General features: G+C 44.0%; 1 protein-coding gene across 2 annotated transcripts in view; it reads left to right on the top strand.

The window, feature by feature from the left end:
- The first annotated feature begins 14,928 nt into the window (after positions 1-14,928).
- The window catches only part of LOC139827154 (serine/threonine-protein kinase Sgk3-like), a 40,131-nt gene continuing 37,509 nt past the window's right edge, over positions 14,929-17,550 (top strand). Inside the window, exon 1 of one of the 2 annotated variants that reach the window (XM_071804056.1) lies at positions 14,929-15,150. The gene's annotated coding sequence lies outside the window, so the exon portion shown is untranslated. Of the gene's footprint in view, positions 15,151-16,216; positions 16,374-17,550 lie in introns of those variants that run through there. The other variant, XM_071804063.1, reaches the window with a different exon arrangement.

Here is a 17,550-nt window from a genome sequence, read left to right as displayed (position 1 = left end):
CCCCCGCCGCCGCTCCGCTCCCCCACCCCCGCCTGCCCCCCCACCGGCAAACACGGAAGCCGCCGGCGCCGCTGCTCACTGCCTCTTCGCTGCCTGAGCCGTTGCCCGCAACGCAACGGCCTCTCGCACTTCCACGCCAACGACGCAGGCGCGGCGCCGCGGGGGCGCCCGGGAGCGGTAGTCCGTTCCGCCGCCAAGGCCCGGCGGGGTAAGCGAGCGGGGAGAGCGCGGAAACTACAAGGACCGTGAGGCCTTGCGGTACGGGGAGGGCGGGGGCGGGGCGCGCCGTGCCGGCTGCGCCGCCCCGCGGGGTTCCTGGGAAGTGTAGTGTTCTCCCGGGCGGGCCGCGGAGGAGGGAGGGGGAGCCGGCAGGGACACACTTAGGGCGCTCTGCAAGCGCTTGTTGCGCTTCCCGCTGCGGGGGGCGGGGGAGGGGCAGGCTGCTATGTTTGAGGTGACAACGCGACATGTACACTCCTCTTCTGCCCCCTCCGCCCCACCCCCAACACCAACCGGTGCTGGCTCAAGGCTCCCTCCGTGTCACCTGTCCCTCTGGGCAGGCACCGGAGGGAAGCTGCTCGCCCTGCCTGAGCACTGGGGGCTCGGTGCTTGCTGCTGGGCCTTGTCCCCCGGCTTCAGCCCTGTCTCCTCACAGCGCTACCTGGCCGAGCTCCAACAGGTTGTCACCAGCGAGGGGCTGACAGAACGGGGCACAGCTGGTGGCCGGGCCCCAGCCTGCCCCTCACTGCTGCGCAGGGGTGTTCGAGTGTCCAGGGCTGAGCCCCCGGCTCCGTGGGAACAGAGGTTTGCCAACAGCACAGCTGGCAGCGTGTCCTCCTGGGCAGCCACGGATGCAGGCGTGGGCAGCGGGCTCCAACCTCCAGTGTCTGCCCAGGCAATCACCACAGCCAGGAATGGTGTTGGCTTCAGTGCTGTGCCTGCTCTGTGAACTCCCCTGGCTTTCTGAAGCTCGAGACACCCTCAGTGGGGTTTTGCTCTCCAGGCCGGTACTGCGGGAGGTGAGCTATCTAAACAGAGGTGTTCCCCAGCTGCTGGCTGCTGATAGTGTGAAACACACACAAGGAGACGCAAGAGCAAGTTGTTAACGCAAGTGATCCCTCCTGCTGGTGCTACAGGAGATAATGAGGGAATGACGCTTATGTTATCTCCAGTGGCCGTCTGAAATGATACTTCACAAAAATGAAAGGGAATAATGTTCACAACTTCCAGCCTAATTACGGTGGGCTGGCAGCATATTCATGCCGAGAGCTCAAGGAGGGTTATATGGGTTTTTTAATGTTGCGTGGAAGTCTCTCCAGGCAGTGTTTTATCTGCTAATAAAAGAAAACAAAAGCTGAACTTACGGAGGACAAGGTGGCACTTCAATGGGTATTGCCAAGTACAAAAGTGACCTAGCCCTACAAATAAAAGGGCAAAAATGACGGCTTCCTCCCTCCTCAATCATCCCACTTCCACCAAACACCTGGCATTTACATCCCAAGGCCTTACCTATTCTATAGTCACCCGAAAGTTTTAAAATTATAATAAAAATCATAGAGAACATACTGTGCTTGTACTTTCCAATATAAAGAGTATGCTTCATTTTCATTAATCTGTGAAAAGCCATTTATGCAGCTGACATTTAAGTTACAAAGATTCAGATGATTAATACATGCAGAAAAATACTGTTTGTGTGCTTCATCACAGGCTTGAGGAAAAAAATGGCTCCAGGCCTGGCCCTGCAACAGACTGAGCACTGCCACCTTCCAGTGACAGCAGCCGAGCTATGCATGCTCATTCCCTCTCTGTTACAGTAAGTAGTCCAGCACAGAAAATACATATGTGTGTGTAAATGTATGTATGCCACAGCATAATCTTTAATCTGATCTTTCAAAATCTGGGACAGGTTTGAAGAGGAAAAGGTGAAAATTATGAGACTGATTTTCATTCTTGCCTGCTATTAATTCTTTTTTATGTGTATGACAGTAAGGTAACAGCAGCAGCTACATAATCCTGCCAATGTGCCTTGTACTTGGGGATAAATCAGCAGTCTTTGCCCATTCATTCCTTTCTTCCCTTCATAAGTAGCAGGAATGCAGTAAAAATGCACATAGGGGACCTTCTGTCCTCTGTGAAACTGTGTGGAAGCTCCTGAGAATGGGCACCATTCAGGGCATTGGACGGTGACAATCCTGTGCTAACCCAGCCTGCGTTTTGAAGGAACATCAAATAATTTTTCTGTAACACTGCCAGCCTCTGGAGCAATCCATTTCTTCGCTTATGGGAGATAAACACTTCTGTGATTGTTTAATTGTACTTTGTGTTAAATAATAGGTAGCACCCTGGTGAAATAATTAGCTTTTTACTGTCAAAGCCGACAGAAATTTTGATGTTTTCTTTACTTCTAAAGCCAGATGTTTTTATGAAAGCACTTGATAAACTATGACTGTAAAGTCACAAGCATTTCTCCTTCCTATTCCCTACATGACTTTCACTGATAAATGAAATTCAATAGAGAAATCTATCTTCTATGATGACTTGACCCTAATTAACATGATTTTTTTTAATGAATGACATTTGCAAGCATTCCAGCTACATGCAGACTTATCATCATGATTGATTGCCCAAGCAATTTCTGCAACAATAAACTTCCATTACAGAAACTTCGATAAAAATCACAGTTCTCTGGCAAGCTAATAATTTATGCAAATAAAATGCATATTTATTTACAAGCTTTATACACTGTACCTGGCAAACAGGATAAGAAAATTATGTGTTATATCACTGAATACAGGTCATAGAAGTAACTAAACCTTTAAGTAGCCTTAAATGAAAACTCGGGAAATCCGGTGTCTGCCTTGTGAGTAGCTTATGCTGCAGAGATGCAACAATGATCCTGCCAGAGATCATGCAATAACCGCACTGTTTTCACAGGCAATGCAAGCAGCAACTTCACAGTCAGAGAAGGAGGATTACTTTCAAATCTACCACATACTTGAAGATCACACCAATTACAAAGTTAAATCTATCCATAATAGGTCGGAAGAGTAACTGTCAGCAACAGGACATAACTGAGCCCATGCTGCTTTGTTCATGAGAACCGAGCACTGCCAGGCAGAATATCAGGCATTCATTTCAGGCCCAGGATGCAAGATCTAAAATTTTAAGTTTGATCTTCACTCAGTGCTATTGCCTCTCTTCTTTGTCATTCACCCTCAGGAAATGGGTCATTCCCAGGTGAAAAGCAATTATTTTTCAGAGGGACTCATTTCTTTGGAAGAGCAATGACAGAAATTTCCAGCTGAACAGAAACAAAAGGCTTGTGCAGCATGCCAAAGACCAGGTCGTGATAAAGCAGGAGATACCCTATTTTGTCAAGAAGTGAAAGTTATTATCAGCCTCCAGCTACAAGTCAGTGTGCTCTCCATTCCATGTTTTATGGAGAAAGGATGTTATCTGCGTTATCTGCATTGGATCCCTGGCAGAGCTGATCCTGCCTAGCCTGCAAGACTAGCAGTTTTGCCTGACCTGGCCTTAAAAGCACTTCATATTTCAGTCTTACACTAGAGAAAGAGAGAAAAAACACAAGTGTGAGCTAGAGGGAAGATGGCACTACCATCACAACCCACAATGAATGCAGCTTTTTTCTATTTAGATATGATACCCTAGTGCCTAAAAAGCATGGGTAGGCCCCCAACGGGGTAGTACTTACAATTAGTAGTACCGGCTGTCTACAAGGAGTCAACAACAGTATGTGCTTCACCACACACAGCAGCTTTGAGTTCCATGCAATGAAGACTTCTGTATTTATCGCTTATGTTAAACCCATCCTGCACTCACTTCCAAGCTGCTGCAGAACTGCACATATTTCATCACCCTTTACTTGACCAGGTGTTACTAAAAGCCTGAGCACCAACCAGCAGGCTCACTGCTGTGTGCTAAAGTTGGGGTGTTGGTCAAAAACCTCCTTGGGTCCTTGTCCTCAGTGGCAGCGTGAGCCCAGCACAGTGTTCTGGAAGGACAGGAATGACCACTGAGCAACTTCGGTGCGGATTTCAGAAACCTCTGGGTTAATTAATAGTTAGCTGATGGTGGTTAGAAAACAGCATCTGGTTTATTCTCCTGGATACGTCCCATTGAATAATTCCCATGTCCCTCTTCTGCTGCTTTACAATGATCTCCAAAATGAAAAACTGTTTTCCTTCAGTGCTTTCAAAGAGTCGGAGCTTGAACTGCTGCCATTGCAACAGGTTCTGCATTTCACACCACTAATAGCTGCGCTTTGTTAACACTGATGTCATTCCTACACACAAGGCCAAATTTGGGCTGCTCAAAATGTGGTATGTGTGTCAGCAAAACATCAGCACATTAGGAAAACAACATGAAAAGGGCAGAGGCTCTAATACTAATTACAGCTATCCAAATAACCTGCTCAAAATCTTTGCTGCTGCAAAGCCAACGTTCCCAGTGTTTGTTCGGGTACAGCCTTGTCTGGTAAGAACAGCTCTACAGCTGAGCCCCATGCAGGGACAATCTCAGCATCCAAGACAGGTTGCTCAACGGATGCACTGTTGTGTTTTTACCTGTGCTTTCCTTTTATTTCTTGGCTCAAAAGGGTTCTGAGGCCCTATCTTGCAAGCAGCTTAAATAGATTTTGTATGTAAATTCCTCTGCAAAATAAAGGCCCCACATTTCTTATTCTGAACACCTCTTTGAGAGTTGATGCCAGCACAACTGGCAAACAAAATGGATTCATCAGGACTGTCAGTGTCCAGCAGCTGTCAATAGAAAATCAATCTTTAGGGCGGTAGACCGTTAAAAAAGAGGAGAATGTAAGTGTTATTAGCTTAGATGTGTAACCTGATTACATGGAAGTCTCAATGGCAATTACTGTGAATATGTATCTGTTTTCCATAGTGCTCTGTCAAATACAAATTGAAGGAACAGTACAATCCCATTAGACTAAAAGATAAATGCTTCAAAATAAAATAGGTTGAGCAACTAACACACTCCCGTATTGATTTATATGTTGGCAGCATATGCGCAGTCACTGATCTGTTAAAGCTCTACTTAAATCTATATGACATTCACGTGTATTTAAGCATCCCAATTTACTGTCTGGTTCTCAGTGAAATTCTCTCCTCAAATACCCAGTTTGGTAGAGAAGAATGAGCAGCCATTTCCAGTACAGAAAAATTCCCAAGTCAAGGATGTAAAGGGGCGACAAAGACATTGAATGCTTCTTACAGAAAACATATAGCAGTGATGCCTGGCTTGGGATTATGCTTAAAGCATTTGCCTGGTTGAGAGCCTGTATTTTTCAGAGTTGAAGACACATGAGAGGACCTGGTACACAAATATGAAATGGTGGGAGTGGATCAATGGTCTGAAAAAAGGAAAAACAAACAAATGTACTATATCCTCAGATATTTCTCCTGAGGGTTTTAACCTAGATGTAATTACAGTTCAAATATAAACTAGATGAACCCTTCATACTCGTTTGTTGCCCTGTCCTTTAGCAACTGAACATAATATCCCATCTTCCAAAATGCACAAACACCAGTAGCCAGATGTTATAATAACTTCTAGTTTTCTAATAGCTCAGAAGGTTGGTTCTTAATCCTTTTTACACCTATAAAGGTCTAGACTACAGCTCTTAAGTGCAATGAATTCATTAATTGCAGTTCACAAAAACTACCTACCTTCCAGTAAGTGGGATCTTCTGCCACAGTTCTTCATCCTGTATGTGATCTAGGTATTGAAATAAGTGGGAAGGAGGTTTGCAAAGACAAACAAGCAGGTCCCTACTACTGGGCAAGAATTGCTTTGTGGAGCTTTTTCCTGAACCTGATATAAACCCCTTCATAGTCACAATGAAGATGTATTATCTATTTAAAAAAAAGCAACTTTTTTGCCTTTGAGAAGTATTTACTTCTAGCCATAAAGTCAATAGCTTCCACCATGGAAAACGCATTAAGTGACTTTCAATTAACTCTAACTAATTTTACAAGAAAATCAGCAACAAATCCCCCAGATTTCTCCTGGAGACTTTGTAATTTTTTATCGGTATTACTCTTATTTCTATAAAACTATGGATGATATGTTTCTCTTTACGTACAATACTGGTAGTCTGAATGCAAAGCTCCATCCCTTGAACCATGGGGACTGGTGTCAGAGACTTCTCCTGGGCTGTTTTGCTGCACTCAGCTCTGGCAGTAGGTGTCAGCAGCAGCTCACCAAGGGAACTTTCTCCCCGAGCCCAGGAGCTGCCAGGCCACACGAGGGATAAACTGGTGCCACAAGGCACAACTGCTTCGTCACTCTGCTGCCTTTTATCTAAGCAAATAAAAGAAAAGCTGAGTCCAACTGATGAGTGGTGATGATTATACGCTACCATGCTACAAAATGTGGGTGAAGAGAAAGCCGAGGGAAGAGCCCACTGTGGTATGGCTTTACTGCAGAGCACTGCTTAAGGAAAATGCAGGGGATATAATTTTAAGGGGAGGATTTCAAATACCGTCCTACTAAGGTCCATCATTACCACCAAGTTCACTACTCAAATTAACAGGTATCTGCTGGTAAATGGGTGCAACATGAGAAAGCTGGCTAACAGGTAGAACGTTGGGGAGAGATTCTGTTGACGTAGAAGATGCAAGACATTGTATAGGGAAGGCTTTCTAGGTTTGAATCTGCGCAAATCTAGCTGAGTGAACAAAAGCAGCAAACAAGTTGCATAACTGTTCATGGAATGACAAGAGCAATAGACAATGGACTTTAATAAAACATGTTTAAATTTTCCACATTGCTAGATGAGATTTAATGGGAAGGAAGTAAAAAATAATTCTGAAAAAATCAGGGGTTAGATGTGCCCAAACCATCTCAATCCAAGGAACAGTAAAGTGCAGAAAAATCAACTCAGTTAAACAATGACATTGACACCAAAACTCAGAAAGAACCATATCAAAAATATAAAAACCTAAATCAAATAACCCAGTACAGTAAAAAAAAAAAAAAATCCAACAGTGCCAGGGCAGAAAGTAAAACACAATTAAAAGGATATAAGAAGAACATTCTGCAAACACGTTATTACTCTAGGGTTGACAATGCCAGCTCATTACAGCAACCTGTTTTCCCTCAGTTAGAGCAGGCCATATGCATAAGAATGAGTGCTAGCGGTGTTATCTTGGCATCTGTGAGTTTGGGTATCCTCTCACATTACACCTTATGATCAAGCTAGCAGAAAACACACTGATAGACTACTGCTGTGCTAGATAGAAAAGCCGTGATTATAGCATACTTATGTAACTATGGCATACGCAGAGCAGCTGGTCACTACCAAACTGTAAAAGCATATCAAAATGAGGTTATGTGGGCATCTGTCCTCAGTCTGTTAATTATGTAAGATTATACTTCTCAAACGCCTGGGAAACACTAAGCTGGAAAGAGTTGCAAGCACTTTGAGGGAGAAATTTATAGTTCAAAATTATCTTGAAATTATCTGGTGAAATAAACAGGATTAGAAATTAGCATATATAATACTTTATTCCCACTTATAATCACAAGATAAGGGAGTAAATTTATTGGAAATGTTCCTCAGAAAGGATCAGGGCATACACTGAATCACAAACTGTGAATCAGCCATGTCATATTGTTATGAAAAAGCAAAGCCCTTTAAAGGATTCAGAGCATGAGTACCACAGGTAAGACAAAACAATTGACATGTCAACTTGCAGCAAGCACAGTGTGTGTTGGTACCTCATTTCAAGAAGCATGTGAACCAACAGGGAGAAGTCCAAGCTAGATGAACCAAAAATAATCATGGTCTAGAAATAAACAAAAAAAAAAAAAGATGCGAGAGAAAGAATGAAAGAATGGGTGTGCTCATCTAAGCATGCAAGAGCATGGTAACTGAGTCAAATACAGACTGGAAGTAAGAGTCAAGATCTCAGTAAAGGAAGATGACACAAAATTAGAGGATATGAGAAAAAATATGTCAGAAATTATATTGCTTCAAATAATCTGCTCGATTCCCAACCCTTCGCTGTCCTTCTGTTTGTGTCTATGACCAGCCCTGTGAAAGTTAAGTTTTGTTTACCTGTTTGCACCATGAGCAGGCAAACTAGTGCTCAAGGTGAACTGTGAAATTCAGCAGAATGTTCCTGACAAAGACAAACAAAGACATGCTGACTGTGTTGAAAACTAGAAAAAAGCAAAATGAGAATTTGAGAAAAAGAGCTTATCTTCTTGTACGTGGGTTAGCAGAGCTGAGAGTTTCAGCTAGTTTTATAATAACCTACAGATCAAAGAATATTTGACTGAAGCCATTAGCCCTCCCAACAGTGTTTTTCTCAACTCATCTCTTCCAAAGCACTTTACTGGCTCTCTGACATCCATGAAGGAAAAATGAAGTATCAGGGGCCTAAAGAGATTCAGTGAACCAATGGAATAGTGGAGGGGGAAAGAGATGGATGTGGGACAGGCAACACAAGCAGCCTCTGGCAGGGTAGGAAACCCTGGCTCCACAGAAGGGGAGTCTCAGCAATCCCTCTTCCTTGTTGCACACCACCAGACTCCTGGAAGAAGGACTCAGGCAGGGACTTTTACTACAGTTGTCTGAATAAGATGGAGAAGAAACTAGAGGATACGTAACTGTGCCCACAACTTTCCCTTTAAAGTCTAGGTGTAGGAGAGACAGTGCATAGTTTCTCCAACTAACTCTTTAAAAACAGGTAGGGTCTGAAAACATTCTGAAGTGGAGACCATGGCATTTTTACTACTGGTTTAACATAGCTTTAGGTTTATCTAATCCCTAGTTCAAGTATTGTGCCTCAGTCACTTCCTAGGACCCCAGACACTTCTCAAATAGGGCTTTTGTAAGCAGCTACTTCCTATCGTGTGCTAAAGGATTTCTGATAAACTTCCAGCAGTTTCCACCAGCAAAGAAGCCACCTCAGATGCAGGTAACTACCGGTGCTTGAAGCACACTCTGCTGAGAGCAGATCCATGTACCAGGTGGTTGGCACATCTGGGACACTCGCTCTGTCCTTTCTGCTGGAGCTCTGCAAGAGTTGATGAAAACCAGATGTTTTTAGAATGGGGTTACAGCATGTTGCACACCCCAGGGCTTAGTAACATGAGTATCTCTCCTTCACTTGCCCCGTTCAGTTATCCTTTCGTTGTATGCCCATTGTATTTCACTATGTTATTTCTGTGTGCAAATTTATTTAAAAAAAGATGAGTAACTTCAGGTCTTTCCCAGTTTACCCTACAGAAGAGACTTCCTCAGTTTCCTTAATCTAGTTTCATCTGTATTGCATTACAGTGAAGAAAAGTTCATAGAACAGGATACAGTAAAGATGAGGAAGCAGAAGGAAAATTCTAAAAATATTTTAATTTTTAAGTTGTACTCTTACTATCAGCAGGGCTCAAAAGAGTGCCTGTGTTAATGAAGAGTGAGCATTAAGCAACAACACCTCCGATTTATGCATATATAAAAAAGACTTCACTTATACAAACTTTATTAACCACTCACTTCACCCTTAATCCCTCCTTCTACTCTTGCTCACTCAAAAGGCTTATTCTCTTATTTTAAAAAATTACACTCCTATATTAAGACAAATAAGAACACCTCCATGAATTTGTGGTATGTTTAGAGATTTTATTTTTTGGGAAAGCTATTGTCTCATCTTTGGTACTTCCTGATAACTCATAGCAAACATCTGAGGCAGGGACTTTCTTGTTCCCCAAAACGGCAACCACAGCAGGAATGAAAATTAAAAGAGAGAAGAAACAAAATCCCCCACTTCATTAAATATATCTATTTTCTAAGTTTGATATTTTCTTAGACTGAAAATTTGGTAAATTAATTCAATTTTAACTTCTTGGAGACTTTCATTGTTATATCACATGATGTATGTTTTTCTTATACCACTAAAACTTAATCCCAGTTCACTTTTATTGAACTATCTTAAGAAGCAAAAGTAGACTTAAGGTTTTGCTTAGGGCCTCTAACTTATGATCTGCTTAATTATTACATGTTGCAGTGAGTAGGATGACTATACATCCTCACATGTTTTCTTTGCTGTATCCTTTGGTTTTCTGTTTGAAGGTATTTAGATGTAATAATTATGTAGCACCCTTGTAATACTTGCCATACTGCCTTTTTTCTTGCATCTTTTTGTAGAGAAATAGATTCTAATTCTGGGCTGTATGGTTGAAAATTGTTATTCAACATGTTAAAGATAGTTTTATTATTTTAAATACATTTTTACTGATTTAAATAATATCCATTATTTTAGTTAATTCTGCTTGCAGAGGTTGACTTTTAGATCCTGTAGCCAATGTGACTGGTGAACATATGATAAGCAGTTCATAGCAGCAGGGATCCTGAATGCAGAAATGGGCTCTGCTTTGCAAGCAAGCATTAAACAGACTTGTGGTGTGAATGGATGAACCTCACAGCGTATCTAGTAACAAAACCTGAAGGGCAGTGAACCTTCTGGTCTAATTAACCTTGAACTTTATAGAGAACATACTTAAACCTTGAACAGTAGCATTATTTGCCACAGCAGTTGAGTAAGAGGATATGATAAAAGAATAACCAATTTACTTTTTGGAAGGAGGGAGAGAACATGTCTCTGTTTACACTCTGAGGGTGGGCACCTCACCTGAATATCTGTGTATGGTGGGCTACAATTCTGCAAAATCTGATTTAGATTTACTCATGACACTGATAAGTACAAACTAAAGTATGAAATTCAAAGCATCCAACACTGTAGGAAATATAACCAAGTGAAACCAACCTAAAATGGTGGCTCTGAGAAGAGTGACTTCCACTCTCCTCTGCCTGTTCTGATTTAGGTATTGATATGAAAGCCTAATGGCAATGCTTTGGAGAAGATGATTTTTTCCTTGGAGGCACAATGGTAGTTAGATAGGGATCTCCAGATGTGATCTGGCCACCAAGTTCTAGGACTTCAATAAAGCATTTAAGATTCTTTTTATTTAGCATTTGTGTTGAACCTTCATCTTAATTGCTCTTGGTCCATGTTTCAAATGTTCAATAAAACATCTAAGTGCTACTGTACCTTACTGGAAGAAAGTAAATTCAATACCTATACCTTGTAAAGCCCTACACTTATTAAAAATATTAATAGTTAGCTAGTACCCTGAAGACAAACCTCATAATTCCTTCAGGAATTTGGTTTGAAAAAACAGGAATTTGTGTGCCTGGGGACAGAAACCTGCTCATGAACATGAACAAAGCTCTAACAAGGTATTCTTGTATTCTTTGTTCCTTGTCTGAAATTTAAAATTGTAGAAAGCATCCATTTTAAGTGAAACCCACCTCAGTTATCTAACAATAATATGCAACCCTTTCTAGAGTTTTTCTGCCACTTGAAAAGAACAGATAGCTAGTAGGAAGAATAACAAAAGGACAGCCATAAGCAGCAGCTTTTAACAGCTCAGGAAGCTGAACCACTGGAGGTCTCTTCTAGTCCATTTTTTTGCATGTGTGTGTTAAAACACCACAAATCTTTTTTTGAGCTGATAGAATCCATTTTTCCTGCTTCACATGCAGTTTGACATAAACTAGGCAGCTTGCAAAAGACATGTTCCTCCTGCAAGGGATGGGTTGGATTGCTGACAGCCTGGGAAAAGCTTCCAGTCTAGACCACAACCTGCATACGCAGCCCTGGCCCCTCCATGACATTGCTGTGGTGGTGGAGCCCCTGGGCAGCTGTAAATCCACATTCTTCCCAAGTTCAGTTCCCTGCAGCAGAGACTCTTCTGTTGCTACTCTGGCTACTGCGCTCCTGTACAGCCACAGTGCAAGACCTAAATACCAGCAAGAATCTTAACCACTCTCCCCCTTCAATACAAATAAAGTTCACCTAAGGTGAAAGCCCCTTAGGAAAGAAAAAAAAAAAAGAACAAAGGGAAAAATTACTTGCCACTACAGTCACCATTTTCTTGTCTTCCATCATACCTGCCATGTAAGAACAGCATGTTTTCCTCTTGCTCTGGTATTCCGCTATGAGGACATAAGTACACACTCAATGTCCCTACTTCTACATCATCCATATATAGGAAGCACTAAACCAAGAAAATCTCTAAAAGGTCGACCTCAGCCCTGCTGCTGAACAAACAGAGCTAACAGACATGCCTCATTTGTTCCCTCATCTGTTTGCTCCATCGTTTGTTTTCTTTTCTTACACATATCCTTGCAGACAGGTTGATCTGTTTAACTACACACAGGTCAATGTCTGAACAGCTCACCTAGGAGCACCAGCAAGACAGAAAGAGAAAATGGGGAAAAAGAGATGATGACATAGTGCTTTTAAAGCATAACAAAACTCCTATCAGTATCAGCAGTCTGGTGCGCAGACTGAGGTCAGAGTAAACCCTTTGTGCAGTAACTGAGTAGTTGTAGAGATTATGTATTCTCCACCTTATTGCGAGAGACCAAACAAAGGGGGGAAACATCTTTTGCAAGGTCACAATTACTTCTGTCTTTTTGCTATTCCTTCTCCCATTTTCTTTATTGCTACACCTATTTGCATGTCTCCACTTTCTTCCCTTTGCACTTCTTTCCCCATAGCAACTCTGCCTCCATATATCCTACTTCTGCCTCCTCCCACATCAAGAACTCTGTAATTGTGCAGGCTGAACTTTAGGGGGAAAATTGCAAAGACAAATGGTTGTTAGCTGATGTAGACTGGTAGCGAGCGTTCTAGCACTATTGGCTATGAGCCAAAGCAGGCAGAAAAGAAATAGAGACAGACTGAGGACAAGTGGAACAAAAGAAGTTAAGAAAGTTTATAACTAGAGAGCAGGATGTTATATAAGGTGGTCTTTCACCTAGGACTGTCTGTTCAGCAGACCTGGCAGTACATGCTCAGGCTAGTTAGATCCCCCCCAACCATGTGCTAGCAAGGGAATAAATCATAGAATAATTTTGGTTCGAAGAGACCGTCAAGATCATCAAATCCAACCATCAGCCTAACTCTAGCACTAAATTATGTCCCTAAGAGCCTCATCTATATGTCTTTTTAACACCTCCAAGGATGGGACTCAGCCACTTCCCTGGGCAGCCTGTTCCAATGCCTGACAACCCTTTCTGTGAAGAAATTGTTCCTAATACCCAATCTGAACCTCCCCTGGTGCAAATGGAGGCCATTTCCTCTTGTCCTATCACTTGCTACTTGGGAGAAGAGACCAACCCCCTCCATGCTACAACCTCCTTTCAGGTAGTTGTAGACAGCAATAAGGTCTCCACTCAGCCTCCTTTTCTCCAGGCTAAACAGCCCCAGTTCCCTCAGCCGCTTGTGCTCCAGACCCCTCACCAGCTTCCTTGCCCTTCTCTGCACTCTCTCTAGCACCTCAATGTCTTTCTTGTGGTGAGGGGCTCGACACTGAACACAGGGTTCGAGGTGGGGCCTCACCAGTGCTGGGTACAGGGGAATAACTACTTAGATACATGGGTGAAAGATATAACAATGGGCTAAACCAGCATTCCTACTAAAAATGTGTTAGCAGAATCCTTAAATGCAGAGAGCAAAAGAGGAAGATTGCATGAAATCATGCCATCTTGGCAAGAACTGCTTACTCCTATCTTTTCTCAAAGACGTGGATTTTAGTTGTACCTTTTCATCTCACTCCTTTGCTAAATAAGAAGCAGGGAAGGAACTATCCAAACTGTTTTGAACGGATGCTGTAATGTAGTGATCATTCTTTTAAGATTCACTAGTACATCAGATTAACTGTATCAGACAATCAGGTTGAGCTCTGTGTAGGACTCACTTTTGCCCATATTATAGTCTCTGTTTTCTTCCTTGCATTCCAGGATGCAAGAGCTGTTGCCTTTTTCAGTAGTCTCTTGCCTTCCTCTTTTTTGCCACTCAGAAATTCCACCCGTGCCCCATCCGTGCTTGGAACAACCTCTTCCACTTTGCGTCCCATCTCTGAGGCCTTCCTGAAATTCTGCTTGTTTTGGGAAGCTTCCAAGCTGATACCATCTTCTTAGGTGTGCCACGTGGATGGCCATTCTCAGAACTATTAATCTGATACACAGAAGTTTTTTGAAGTGGGAGTGTGCAAATTAAGGGTGAGGTGGGCATTTCTGTGCAGCATCCTGTGGTATACACGTGGAGAATAAAGTGTGGCAGGAAGCACAGAAGTAGCCAGAAAAGAGACAAAAAATGTTGCCTGGGAGACTGATAACTCTATTTTTACCACATCCTGCCATGCGAAATGAGCACTAAAAGTGACTGTTCAAGAAAAAAAGGCAAAATAATGCCTAGAGGACAGAAAGGAGAGGGTGTTTATGCACCCTAGCTAATGTCTCTGATGTCTTTCCTCCATCCAGCCCGATTAATTATTTCTGCTGGCCAGATGAATGAAATCCCGACATCGAAAACCCATCTCCGTTTTTCGTGCCAGGGCGTGACAGCTTCACAGCTGGCGGAGCGCTCCGGTGTTATACGAGGTGCGCCTATCTACTCGGCGGGGAATAACTCGCCCAGTGTCCGTGCGAAGGGCCATAGCAAGTGCCGCGGGCGCTGCTCCGGGGCTCCGGCACCTCCCGACACCCGCTCCCGCGGCGCAGCGTGTGCTGCCCGCTGTGTGCAGCCTGCGGGCAAGACCCCGTCGCCCTGGATTATCCACCGGTTTAACTGGAGGAGCCCGGTAATTCGGCCTTGAATCCCACATCCCGCTGGTTGCCGGCAGCCGCCGGCTCTGCCGGGCAGCAGGCGCAGCTCTGCCCGTGCCTCTCCCTCGGGCACCCGGGGCCCCCGCGGCAGCGGGCCGGGGCCGGGCCTGGGCGGAGCGGGCGGGGGCCGGGGCGGGAGCCGGGGCTGCGGCCGCGAGTCCCCGCCTGACCCCGCGCCGGGCGCCGCTCGCTCCGCCCGAGGGGGCGCTGGTCGGCGCGGGCGGCTGCGACAGCGGCAGTGACACCGACAGCGGTGGCGTGTGGCCGCCCCGGCCCTGCGGCGCGGCGCGGGGGAGCCCGTCAGGCCGGGCTGCGGCGGGAGGAGCGCGGCTGAGGTAGCAGGAAGAAGCCAGCGCCGGCGGACGGACAGACGGGCGGACGGACGGACAAACAGACAGACACCCCCCGGCCCACCCCGGCCGGCGGGAGGGAGGCAGGTACGCGGGGTCCGGGTGCCGGTGGCAGCGACTCGGGCGTTTTAAAGAGTCCGGAGCCACGGGGGATCACGGGCCTGGGGGTGGCCGGGGCGCGGGACAGGGGCCGGTTTGCCACCCTCCAGTTGCAGCCCGAAATGTGTGCGTGCTTTTCCGATCTCCCCAGTCGTTTCTGTGGAGCGTGTTTAGCGTGGGGCGGAGGGGACGAACCGAAACTGTTCTCGCAGGAAAACGTGGACCCGCGTGGGCGTGCGGCTCAGAGATCCAGTTACGGACTGGGGGCAAAGTGCTGCAAGCAAACATGGAGAAACTTCTGCCTTTTTTTTTTTTTTTCCTCCCAGCTGGTACATTTTTAGATGCCGTATTTGCAAAGAAGTTGCAAAGTCATTCTGCATTTCACATTCCCTTTTTTTTATTCCCACCCTTCTCTAGCAGTGCTACTTGTTCCTGCTAGTACTCCTGCCCTCATATTTTTCTGCATTACTGTATGTGTAGTTTTACATATTATGTCACATTTTGCATAGCTGGCTGTGTTTGGGAGGGTTTGATTTCTGGGTTACAACTACGGACACCACCAAACTCCATTTCAGTTCCACTACCTAATTCCATACAGACAGTGATGCTGAGCTGGAAGCAGACATTTCAGAGGTAAGAGATAGCTTGGCGTTTACATTTAGAGCAGTTGAAAGAGCCCTTTTCCGAGACCCCAGTTCACTTTACTTTGTGCCTCACAGAGGTGAACACAGTTCAGGTCTGTGGTCTCTATGACTCTCTGTGCCAGAGAGGCAAGGGCTGGAATTGCCTCTTTACCCCTTTAGACACCTTAAATATGGGGGATGATTGGAGGCAGGGAGAAAATTAAAATAGTTGTTTTCTCCTTGCATGCGGAGGGACTTGAGAAGTGTCGGTACTTTCTGGACAGATCTCTTATAGAAAAGAGAAGATTTTGATGCAAACTTGGAGGACTGGTGGAGCTTGAAGGAGTATCCCACCCCATTCACCTGTGTGATTTTGTATTTGCAGAACATCTTGGGCTCAGTTCTTTCATGAGAATTGGTCAGCACTCCTTGGCTTCCCCTTGCTGAGACTTATGTTCTTCTGCAGAGCTTTTTTTTGGTCTGAATTCTGCCAGGCTATTTCCCTTAATTTTGAGGAGTGTTTGAAGAGCAGGAATATGCACTCGTTGGCAGGAAAAAACCAGTTTGCAGTCTTTGTACTTCTCTCGAGTAAGTGCTACAGCCTCTTTGTTACATGCTCTGAGTGTTGCAATAGGCTTGAAATTTCCATTGGACACTCAAAACAGATGCTGACAGCCCTTGCATTTAATTTCTTGCATGCTAATCTAATAAATTCAGTACCTATTGTTATCTTAAAAGAGCATTAAACATTTCCTGAGGGCAAGGAGAGTTATGCGGACTGATGTATACGTGGGCTGTATCAGAGTGCTGCAAGACTTGTAATTCACTGGTTACGTTGTTCTGAGGGGATCTTCACTCTGATAATCCACAACTGATAGGAACTGTTGCTTTTTATTATTGCTCTCTGCATTTTCATTCTCTCAGGACAGGCAGCTTTCTAAGAAACCTGACAAAGCTGGATGTTCAAGTCTCTTTGAACAGAGGTTCGAAGAACCTACAGAGAACATTAGATGGGCGGCTCCTGGCCCACTCTGCTTATAAAATAATGTATTGCAGGGAGCTAGTAGTTCAACTTTTAAGATGTGGGCACTTTAAAATTACTAGTCTGTCCGCTTTTTTACTTGTTTAAAGTCAGTGCACAAGTAGGTGGATAATTTTACTGTAATGGCATGTGTTTAAAACAGTTACTGCTGGTTTTTAATATGCAGAATGATTCCAGTTAGCTGGAGTAGCTGCAAGCCTCCAAAGCTGACTTGACCCTGCAACAAGATATTTCAGAAGGCTGTGCTGAGAGCCAAAAGTAAAGTATATTAAATAAAATGTCACGGTTATTAGCAAATAACAATAAATGCAAAGCAACTCTTGTCTCCCCTGGGATCTAGGATTTATGATGGAAATCACCTGTCATTTTATAATGCCATGCATGCTAATTGAAGGTTCATGTTAATCATCACTTTATAAGAGGGTATGTCACATCTTATTTTCCATCCCATCCGTAGAGGATAAGCTTCTAATAAGCTGTGATCCTTTAGCCACATTCAAACAGCAGCTCTCCCCTGGGTTATCCCAGATAATTTTCCAGATGGTTTCAGTTTTATAATTTGCATGCAAGTACTAGGGCATTTTTGTCCTACGGCTAAAGCCATTTTGTACACAAATGCCCAGCATTTCTGCATGTAAATTGAGATCAGATTGCACATATTTGTAGTTGTAAATGAATATTTATTTATGGCTGTCTAATTTGTCATTTAGAAAAAGTTATTTT

This window comes from Patagioenas fasciata, chromosome 2 (assembly GCF_037038585.1).
Source record: "Patagioenas fasciata isolate bPatFas1 chromosome 2, bPatFas1.hap1, whole genome shotgun sequence".
Lineage (NCBI taxonomy): Eukaryota > Metazoa > Chordata > Aves > Columbiformes > Columbidae > Patagioenas > Patagioenas fasciata.
This window is presented reverse-complemented; position numbering and strand designations above follow the sequence as displayed.